General features: G+C 46.7%; 1 protein-coding gene across 3 annotated transcripts in view; it reads right to left on the bottom strand.

Moving 5' to 3' along the window:
- Positions 1-10,000, bottom strand: part of LOC143036571 (uncharacterized) — a 623,967-nt gene that overhangs the window by 154,417 nt on the left and 459,550 nt on the right. The gene's annotated exons all lie outside the window — the stretch shown is intronic.

The following is a 10,000-nucleotide window of genomic DNA, read 5'->3' as shown; positions in this document are numbered from 1 at the left end:
AAGACTGACAGAGTGAGAGAGAGACAGACAGAAAGAGAGAGAGAGAGAGAGAGAGAGAGAGAGAGAGAGAGAGAGAGAGAGAGAGAGAGAGAGAGAGAGAGAGAGAGAGGAGAGAGAGAGGAGAGAGAGAGGCAGGAGAGATAGGAGAGAGAGATAGGAAAGAGAGAGAGAAAGAGCGAGAGAGAAAGAGATCCTTCCTTTCTCCTTTACCCTCTCCACTGTACACAAGTCCCTTTCCCCGTTGCTCTCCTTCTTGCTCTTCCTCTCTTAATGTCTCTCTCTTCCCCCAACACACTCCACTCGTCCCAATATCTCTTGGGTGCATGACTTCAGCTTTCAGAAACGACTTCAGCTTTCAGCGTTGGGCTTCCGGGCTAAACAGGCGTATGTCAATTATATGGTCGGTGAAGCAAGGTCGTCCTGGTTAAGTCCGTCCGAAGGGAGCGCAATTATCTTGTCTCAGTTTCAGTATGTTTCGGTCAAGAGCATTGGGATTATGCCTAGAACGAGCGAAGTGTTCTGGAAGTCGGGACAAGACTTGAATGGGCAATTGCGAATGGAGAATGAGGCGCATTGTGAGCGTTTCGTCTCTTAGTTGCAAACTTGGATGGAGTGCAACATGCAACTTGTAATATCCAACTTGTAAGATGCGACTTGAAACATGCAACTTGTAAAATGCAATTTGCAAATTTCAACATGCGACTTATAACTTTATCTGTTTATTATCATTATCTATTTATCTATTTACAATTTTTTTGGCATCCGGCCTAGCTATGGACCAAATGGTCTCCTGTCGGCATGCTCTTCCTTTGTGATCCTTCGTAACATGTAGTTTGCAACATGAAACTTATGACATGTCACATACAACTTGCGAACATACGCTCTTACATAAATATTCATACGCACAGATACGCCTACATGAGTATTTACATGCATATTCATATGTGCATTTACATACAAACTCGCGTGTACGTGTGTGTGTGTGCACCCACGCGCGCGTACACACACACACACACACACACACACACACACACACACATATGGCGCAGTTGTAGCGTTCGCGGCCGCCACTACGGCGGTCCGGGTTCAAATCCCGCCCAGGGCTGAAATAATTTCAGTATCGCTGTGCTGGGAGTCGTTACTCCAGCTCTCGTGGGCGGGAGTTGGGTGTGTGTGCGCGTGTATGGTCACAGCATTACCCACAGATCGGTCATATACGAGCTCTGAGCTCTCTTTCGGGAGAGAAATAGCTGTCAATCACGAGTCCAACACGTGATCCAAGACCATAGTGAATCACACACACCTCATCCAGCGGCCCACATCCCCTCCAGCTCATTATCTCACTGCAAGGAAGTGGGAAGTGAGAAACCCCTGGTCAGTTGCTGCAAGACTCTGTTTCTTTCTTAGGCCGATGATTGGGTCGCCTCCCCGCTTGACCAGGGCTATCGGGAACCAATGCAATTAACACGCAGCGGGTCCCGGGAATTGAACTCACGACTACCTACTCATGAGTTCGACAAGGTATCCACTGGGCTACCTCGTGGCCCACATAACACACACACACACACACACACACACAGGAGTGAATCCGCGAAGTGGAAAACACCATTCAAACCCTTATTAACACGACTCGGTGGCGCAGTTGGTAGAACGGTGCACTACTAGCATGGTGGTGCGCGTAGTGCTTGGTTTGAATCCTGCCCAGGGCCGAAATTAATTTCGGTACAGCTGCGCTTCGGGTCGTTACTCTGACTCTCGTGGGCGGGGAGTTGGGTGTGTGTGTGTGTGTGAAAGGTCATAGCATTGCCCATAGATCGGACCTACGAGCTCTGAGCTCTCTTCCAGGAGGGAAATAGCTGTCGATCACGAGTCGAACACGTGATCCAAAAAGACCAAGTGAATACACACACACATACTCACACACACACACATATATATATATATATATATATATATATATATATGAGATAAAATAAAAATGAAACTGAAAATAAGAACAGAATATTAAAAAAACAAAAACAAGGAAAAATAAAACACTAATAAAGAAATGAAAAACAATATTGGCCCCGAGTACGCAGTTTCAGGTTGTCCACTTGGATATCGTATCTAGGAGTGAATCCGCGAAGTGGAAAACACCATTCAAACCCTTATTTCCATATTTATTATTTTCTGTGGCCCCTTTCTCCTGTGGGGGCCTCTTCAGGCTGTCTACGGCACACTAAAAGCCTTCACTAACACCCACACTAACGCTAACACTAAGGGTCATATGTCTAAACGACACAGCAAGCAACTAAAGTCCGTATATACTCTTAATATAAGGTTGGTATTCTACATATAGAATCTTTTCAGGCTACATTTTCTTTTTACAAACCTTAGATAAAAAAAAACACAAATGATTATAACGCGGAACAGGGAAATGAAGGAAAAATGACTTTGACAAGGAAATAATTAATTAATCAATAAGATTGAAACTTTACAAAGACTGTGCATTATTTTTGAAACATTCAAAAGGCTTCCACCACAATTACCAGCAAGAAAACGTTTATAAACGATTATCCAATAACGTTCACGCAAAAATGTCCAAGTAACGACCAAGAAAGTGAAGGCGAGGAGGAGCTTAATACGCCAGGAGGCGCTGAGTAGCTGCGGCCGAAGCCGTCACCTTGGCCTCATGCGTATGGATTGTTGGGGGTACAGGTAACTAACAACCACTGTTGGGAATCGGAGAGGAGTGCGGGATTCGAACCCACAACTAAGCGAATGTGAGACCAACACGCTTCCGATGACGCCACCAGCAGAGAGAGAGAGAGAGAGAGAGAGAGAGAGGAGAGAGAGGAGAGAGAGAGAGAGAGAGAGAGAGAAATTTAATTTGGCGCCCATGTTCGATCCTTTTGTGGCTGGCAACAGCTATTTTATTTTGGCGAAAGAAATTCTCGAGACATTTATGGGTTGTACCCACTCCAAGGACGAGGACGAGGAGGAGGAGGAGGAGGAGGAGGAGGAGGAGGAGGAGGGGAGGAGGAGGAGGGGAGGAGGAGGAGGGGAGGAGGAGGAGGAGGAAGAGGGCAATGAAGGAGCAGGAACGGAAGAGGATGGAAGACAGATGGGGGGGGGGCGAGGAGGTGGAGGAGGAGGAAGAGGATGAGATGGGGAGGAGGAGTAGGAAGAGGAGGGGAGGAAGACAATGAAAAGGAGGAAGACGAGCAGAGGGGGGGAGGGCAGGGAAGGAGCAGGAGTGGAAGAAGATGGAAGACAGATGGGAGGGGGAGGAGGAAGAGGATGAGATGGAGAGGAAGACATTGAAAAGGAGGAAGACGAGGATGACGGGAAAGAGGAGGAAGTGGGAGAAAGATAAGGAGAGAGAGGGAGAGAGAGAGAGAGAGAGAGTGTGTGAAGGGAGGGGGAGGGGGAAGGGGGGAGGGGGAGAAGAACGAGAACGACGGCGAGAAATAGGAAGTGGATGAGGAGGGGTGGAAAGAGGAGGAGGAAGAGGAGGAAGAGGAAGAGGAGGAGGAGGAAGAGGAAGAGGAGGAAGAGGAGGAGGAAGAGGAGGAAGAGGAGGAGGACGAGGAAGAGGAAGGAGGAGGAAGAAGAGGAGGAGGAAGAGAAGAAAGAGGAGGAGGAAGTGAAGGAGGAGAAGGATGAGGATCAGGAGCAGGAGGAAGAGGAGGAGTAGGAGGAGGAGGAGGAAGTGAAGGAGGAGAAGGATGAGGATGAGGAGCAGGAGGAAGAGGAGGTGGAGGAGTAGGAGGAGGGGAAGAGGAGGAGATCGTGTTATCTCTTAAGTCTTCCCATCTCAGCCAAAAAAAGTCGTCAGGCATTTGGCAGAATGAAATGGATAAAGTTTAAAGTCACCACAGGCCGAAGCACCTTCGTAGGATTAAAAAAAAAAAAAAAAAAAAAATCTCACTAAAATTAACCTAATCTTGCTGCTATCTACCTAAGCCTAACCAAGTCATCCTAACTCGCGAAATCTTAACTAAGGTTATCCTAACCAAACCTTCACTAATATTTCCATGGATAGAAGCACTGGTTATTGATCACAAAATTCTGACCTGGACAATCTGGACTTAAACCCTAACTCAGACGAATTCTAACCTAAACTAATCTTGTATAAACGTAACTCAGTCCTTAACTTAGTGCAGAAATAAACTTAAAACTTACCTCATCGCCTATATATATATTCAAATTTATCAGAAGCTAAGGCTCATTAAACCTCAGTTAATTTATGTAAATATTTTCTGAGGCTTACTTATCCACTTTGGAGGGAATCCAGTACATTTAGTAGAAAATGAAAATTTAAGTTCAGCCTTGGCTAATTGGCCATAATTAAGGTCACCATTAATGTTATACGGTCTTCTTCTCCCCCTCCTCGTCCTCCTCCTCCTCTTCTTCTCCTGCTCTCCTCCTTTCTTCAATATGAACATCACCACCAATATCGCCACCACCGTCACCACGGCCGATACAATCACCACCATCATCCATTGCAACCACAATGACAACGACCACCACCACTATCACTACCACCACCATCACCACCAACACTAACCACCATTTCCATCTTCACAACAATTGCTACCACCACCTTCCATTACAACCACAATGACGATGACCACCATCATCACCATCACTACCACCACCACCATCACCACCAACACTAACCACCACTTCCATCACTACCACCACCATCACCACCACCACCACTAACCACCACCTCCACTACCACCATCACCAACCAGAATCTCCAGCGCTGCCACTACCATCACCACTACCACAACTAACTACCACCACTACCACAACCACCACCACCACCACAAGTATCATCACCACCACTATCACCATCACCATCACCACCAACCACCATCAGCAACCAGAATCTCCATCACTGCCACCACCACCACCACCACCACAAGCGGCACAGCTGACATGCAAATTAGCTCTGATACATTTTCAGCTCACATAGAACTCGTATATCGCTATGATTTCACGCGGCCAGCGCCATTTTCTCCACCATTTTGTTTTGGGAAAGGTCAACGCCAAGAATCCCATTTCATGCCAAACTCAATTCGCATCGAATACAAAATACAATCAAGGTTTCTGTGACGTCGATGTAGATCTTCAATTCATTTATGATACAACAAAAAAACAAGTGAGATCATGCATAACGAAAATAACAAGAAGAACAAAGTTCTTCGCGATAATAGTGAACGCTGAAACGATCAGCTGTTTTAAGAAACGGTTAGACAACTTTATGGATGGGGATGACAGGTGGGAATAGATATGGAACTGCCTAGTGTAGGCCTCATGGTCTCTTGCAGTCTCTTTCATTCTTACGTTCTTATGTTCTTAACTTGTCCCCAGTCCCCCCTCTCCCCCCCTTTTTTGCGAATATTTTTAATTCGCGTTTAAATTCTTCTCCCCTCTCCCCCTCAAACGTTTCTTTGCGAAGAGTTTTAATTCGCGTTTAAGTTGTTCTTCCCCCCTCCCCCCCTCCCCCTCCCCTTCCCCTCAAACGTTTCTTTGCGAAGAGCTTTAATTCGCGTTAAAGTTGTTCTTCCCCCTCCCCCTCCCCCCCACTGCCGCACACAAACGAGAATGAACTCGATTTCTTTTCCCGTTCTCGCGCAATTTACGAGTAATCACGAGTAGTAATGACGATGGAGGAGGAGGAGGAGGAGGAGGAGGAGGAGGAGGAAAGGAGATGAGGTGAGGAGAAGGGGAAGAGAAGGAGTAAAGAAGGAAACGAGTAGGGGAGGAGGAGAGGAGGAGGAAAAAAGGAGGAAGAGGAGGAAGCAAATACGCGGGGACCTCTTCCTCGATCTCGGAGGAAAGGAGGAAAGGATGATGAGGAGAAGGAGAGGAAAGGAGGAGGAAGGAGGAGGAGGAGGAGGAAGAAGGAGATACAGGAGGGAGAAGAAGGAGGCAGGAGGAGGAAGGAGGAGGAGGAGGAAGGAGAAGCAGGAGGGAGAAGGAGGAGGAAGGAGAAAGCAGGGGGAGGAGGAGGGAGGACGAGGAAAGAGTAGGAGGAAGGAGGAGGAGGAGGAGGAGGTGGAAGAAGAAGGTGGAAGAAGGAGGGAGGAGGTGGAAGAAGGAGGAAGGAGGAGGTGGAAGAAGAAGGAGGAAGGAAGAGTGAGGAGGAATGAGGAGGAAAGAGGAGGAAGGAGGAGGAAGGAGGAGGAAAGAGGAGGCGAAGGAGGATGAGGTAATTTGAGGGTGCTGCGGGACAGAAGCTTTCTTCCCCTTTGGGGGCTCCGTCACCATCAGGGAGTTGTCTTGTGTTCGTGACAAACAACAACTTGCTTTCCTATCAGTCATGTTTCTTTAATTTATTTAATTTCTTTTTATTTTTTTGTTTCCAACTGCCCTGTCCTATCATACTTGTTTAATTTAATTCAGTTTTATTCTATGTATTTAAATTTTTCATTTATTTATTTATTTATTTATTTATTTATCTATTTTGCACCTGGTATGGACCAAATGGTCCATATTGCCATTGCGTATTGCCATTGCAAGTCATTAGAAGACGTTGGATTTGCTCAATATCGAGTCGGGCCCCACGAGGATCAGAGACACGATTGCGAAGCGATACAAAGCGAAGCGAAGCGATGCGAAGCGAAGCAAGGCAGAGCGATTTGAAGTGAACAGACGTGAACGTACACGAAGCGACACGCCACGAAACGAAGCGACACGATGCGACACGAGACGAAGCGAAGCGAGACGAAGCGACGCGAAGCGGAGATGACATTTGGGATGAATGAAGAAAGGTGGAGGAAATTGAGGAAGAGGAGGGGGGGAGGAGGAGGAGGAGGAGGAGGAGGAGGAGGAGGAGGAGGAGGAGGGCGAGGAGGCATGTGATTGGATGGGAAATAAAGAGAGCAAGACCGGTGGAAGAGAAGGGGAATAGAAGGGGAAGAGAAAAGGGGAGGGAAAGTGAAGGGAATGGGGAAGGGAAGGGAAGGGAAGGGGAGGGGAGGGGAAGGGAGTGAAAGGAAAATGAAGGGAGTGGGAAAGGGAGGGGAAAGAAAGGGAAAGGGAGGGGAAGGGGAGGGTGAGGGAAGGGGAGGGTGAGGGAAGAGGAGGGGGAGGGAAGGGATAGGGAGAGGAAAAGGAGAGGAGGAGAGGGGAAGGGAAGAGAAAGGAATGAGAAAGGGGAGGGAAGGAGAGGAGAGGGAGGAAGGAGAGGGGAGGGGGGAAGAAGAGGGAAGGAAAAGCGAAGAGAAAACGAAGGGAAGGGGAAAGGGAGGGGAAATGAAAGGAAAGGGAAAGATAGGGGAAGGGCATAGGGAGGGAAGGAGAGGGGAAGAGAAGGGAGGGGAGGGAAGGGGAGGTGGAGGGGGAGGAAAAGGGGAGGGGAGGAGAAGGGGAAGGGAGGGGAGGGGAAGGTAGGGAGGGAGGGGAAGGGGAAGTGATAGATACGGAGCTGTCTAGTGTAGGCCTTATGGTTTCTTGCAGTCTCCTTCATTCTTATGTTCTTATGTTTTTATGAAGGCAGGGAAGGGAAAGGGAGGGGAAGGGAGGGGAGGGGAGGGGAGGGAAGGGGAAAGGAAAGAAGGGGAGTGGAAGGAAGGAGAGGGGAAGGAAGGGGAGGAAGGGGAGGAAATGGGAGGGAAGGGGAAGGGAAAGAAGGGGAGGGAAGGTAGGGGAAAGGAAAGAAGGGGAGGGGAAGGAAGGAGAGGGGAAGGAAGGGGAGGGAAAGGGAGAGAAGGGGAGGGTAAGGGAGGGAAGGGAAGAGGAGGGGAGGGGAAGGGAGGGGAGAGGGAAGGGAAAGGGATGTGAAGAGGAAGTGAAGGAAATAGAAAGGAAAGAGAGGGAAGGGCCACGAACGGAAATAATGTTTAAGACAAGAGAACAATAAAGAAGGAAGGGACGGGAAAAGGAAGAATAAGGAAGGGAAAGGAGAGGAAAGGTAAGAATTGGGAGAGAAACAAGGAATGACAATACTGACTCAGAGAGGCAGAGAGAGAGAGAGAGAGAGAGAGAGAGAGAGAGAGAGAGAGAGGGGGGGGGGAGGACAAGAAAGAAAAGAAGTGATGGGAACGAAATTTAGGGAATGAGGTGGAGAGTTTTTGTTTCAGGGGCGCAGGAGTGGGGGGGGGGAGAGGGGGAGCAGAGGGAGTCGAGAGGTGGGGTGGGGAGTTATCGGTGAGGGAGTCCTAGGGAGTGGTGTGGGGATGGGGAAAGGGAAGGGAAGGAGAGAGGGAGGTGAAGGGAAAGGGGAGGGGAAAGAGGAAGGGAGGAGGGGAAGGGGAAGGGGAAGGGAAGGGGGAGGGGAAAGAGGAGGGGGAAGAAAAAGGAAAAGAAGAAAAAGGAAAGGAAAGGGAAAAGAAAATAGCACTGTCACCAGGCATCAACCAGAATAAAATATGTAGAGGGTGCTACGGTATTGACGAGTAGAGAGAGATTCATAACTTCTTTAGACGCGTCCAAGTCTACGAAGTACAGTGTCGCACAAATGTTGTGTCACTTTCCTTCAATTTAACGTTCAGACGTAGACCAGTATCCTTGTTTTTTTTTAATTATTACTATAATTATTAATCTTTATCCTTATTATCCTTTTTCTTCTTATTATTATCATTAATACTATTATCATTCTGCTTCATTTTGCATTCATAAAATAATGTACAAGTCATAACAATATGGCTAAATCCAGCTTACATTGTGCACAAACAAACACCCGACTTCCTTGGTTATTGATTGGTTCTGATGAAAAAATTGTGGAAATGCGACATGACGTCATCCATCTCGCATACCAATAGGAAGCGCTTAAAAATGCCTCAGCCAATCACAAAAGTGCATTGCCACGAAGTCGTCATTTTTCGCTCATCGACATGATGTCACTGCAATGTACGACATATCTTGATCAAGATGGAATTCATTTACATTTTAATCATTATTATAGCTCCAAAGCAATTATTTTCCAGTGAAAATACAAATTAGAGAAATATAATTTTCTTACATATTTATCTTTGTTACATTACCTACGCGTTATTGTTAGATTTCACTATATTCAGTAAAATATGTTGGCAGGATTGTAATAGACATCTACCGTCACGATCGAAAGTTATGACCCACCCATACTTTTTCATGATACAAATTCAAATTCTTTGTCTATTTTTTCTTTATGAATTCAAGAAAATTACCTAACTGTAAGCTACATACTACATAGGTAAACATATCATCTACTAAAAGAAAAACAAAAAAATCGTATTGACGTTGTGAGAAATGTAGCGTGGATAAAAACTTTTGCGCGTGATTGTACGATTTCAATTATAACATCTAAAGGGGATTAAATTATCTACTGCTCCAGGATTGTTACTACGGTCAATTAAACCCAACCCATGTTACAACAGAACCATAAACACATATACGTTGTTTACATCAATGCCATTTTGTCGACATTTTTTCATCATTAAAGGAATTATTGCACATCTAACAGCGACAGACATATTTTCACAGCTGTTAAATATCAGGGGTCATATTCGCGTGTTCAATAATACGTCAGTTCAAAAGCCATCGTGAACATAACACATTGTGAACATAACGCTTGGTGAACATAAAATATACCAGTAACAAACAGAATTTAACAAATATGATATAGTGCCATTTGGCAACCTTTCATCTATACGGATAACAACACTGCGTAATTGACAAACTAATGCAACGTGTTTCGCCACGGCATTGGAGCACGTGTAAGACTCGTGATCGACAGCTGTTACCGTTCCAGATGAGAGCTCAGAGCTCATATATACCCGATCTATGAGTAATGCCTTGACCTTACACAGACACGTTCACACACACACACACGCACGCGCGCGCGCACGCACACACACACACACACACACACACACACACACACACACAAAACTCCTTGGCCACGAGAGTTGGAGTGCCGGCTCGCAGTGCAGCAATGCTGAAATTATTTCAGCCCTGAGCGGGAATCGAACTCGGACCGCTGGATTAGCGGTCGCGAACGGTACCACTACGCCATCGAGCCGTGTTA

The sequence above is a fragment of the Oratosquilla oratoria genome, chromosome 20 (genome assembly GCF_046742065.1).
Source record: "Oratosquilla oratoria isolate Oo_2021 chromosome 20, ASM4674206v1, whole genome shotgun sequence".
NCBI lineage: Eukaryota > Metazoa > Arthropoda > Malacostraca > Stomatopoda > Squillidae > Oratosquilla > Oratosquilla oratoria.
The sequence above is the reverse complement of the archived record's forward strand: the minus strand, read 5'-3'. Positions and strand labels throughout refer to the sequence as shown.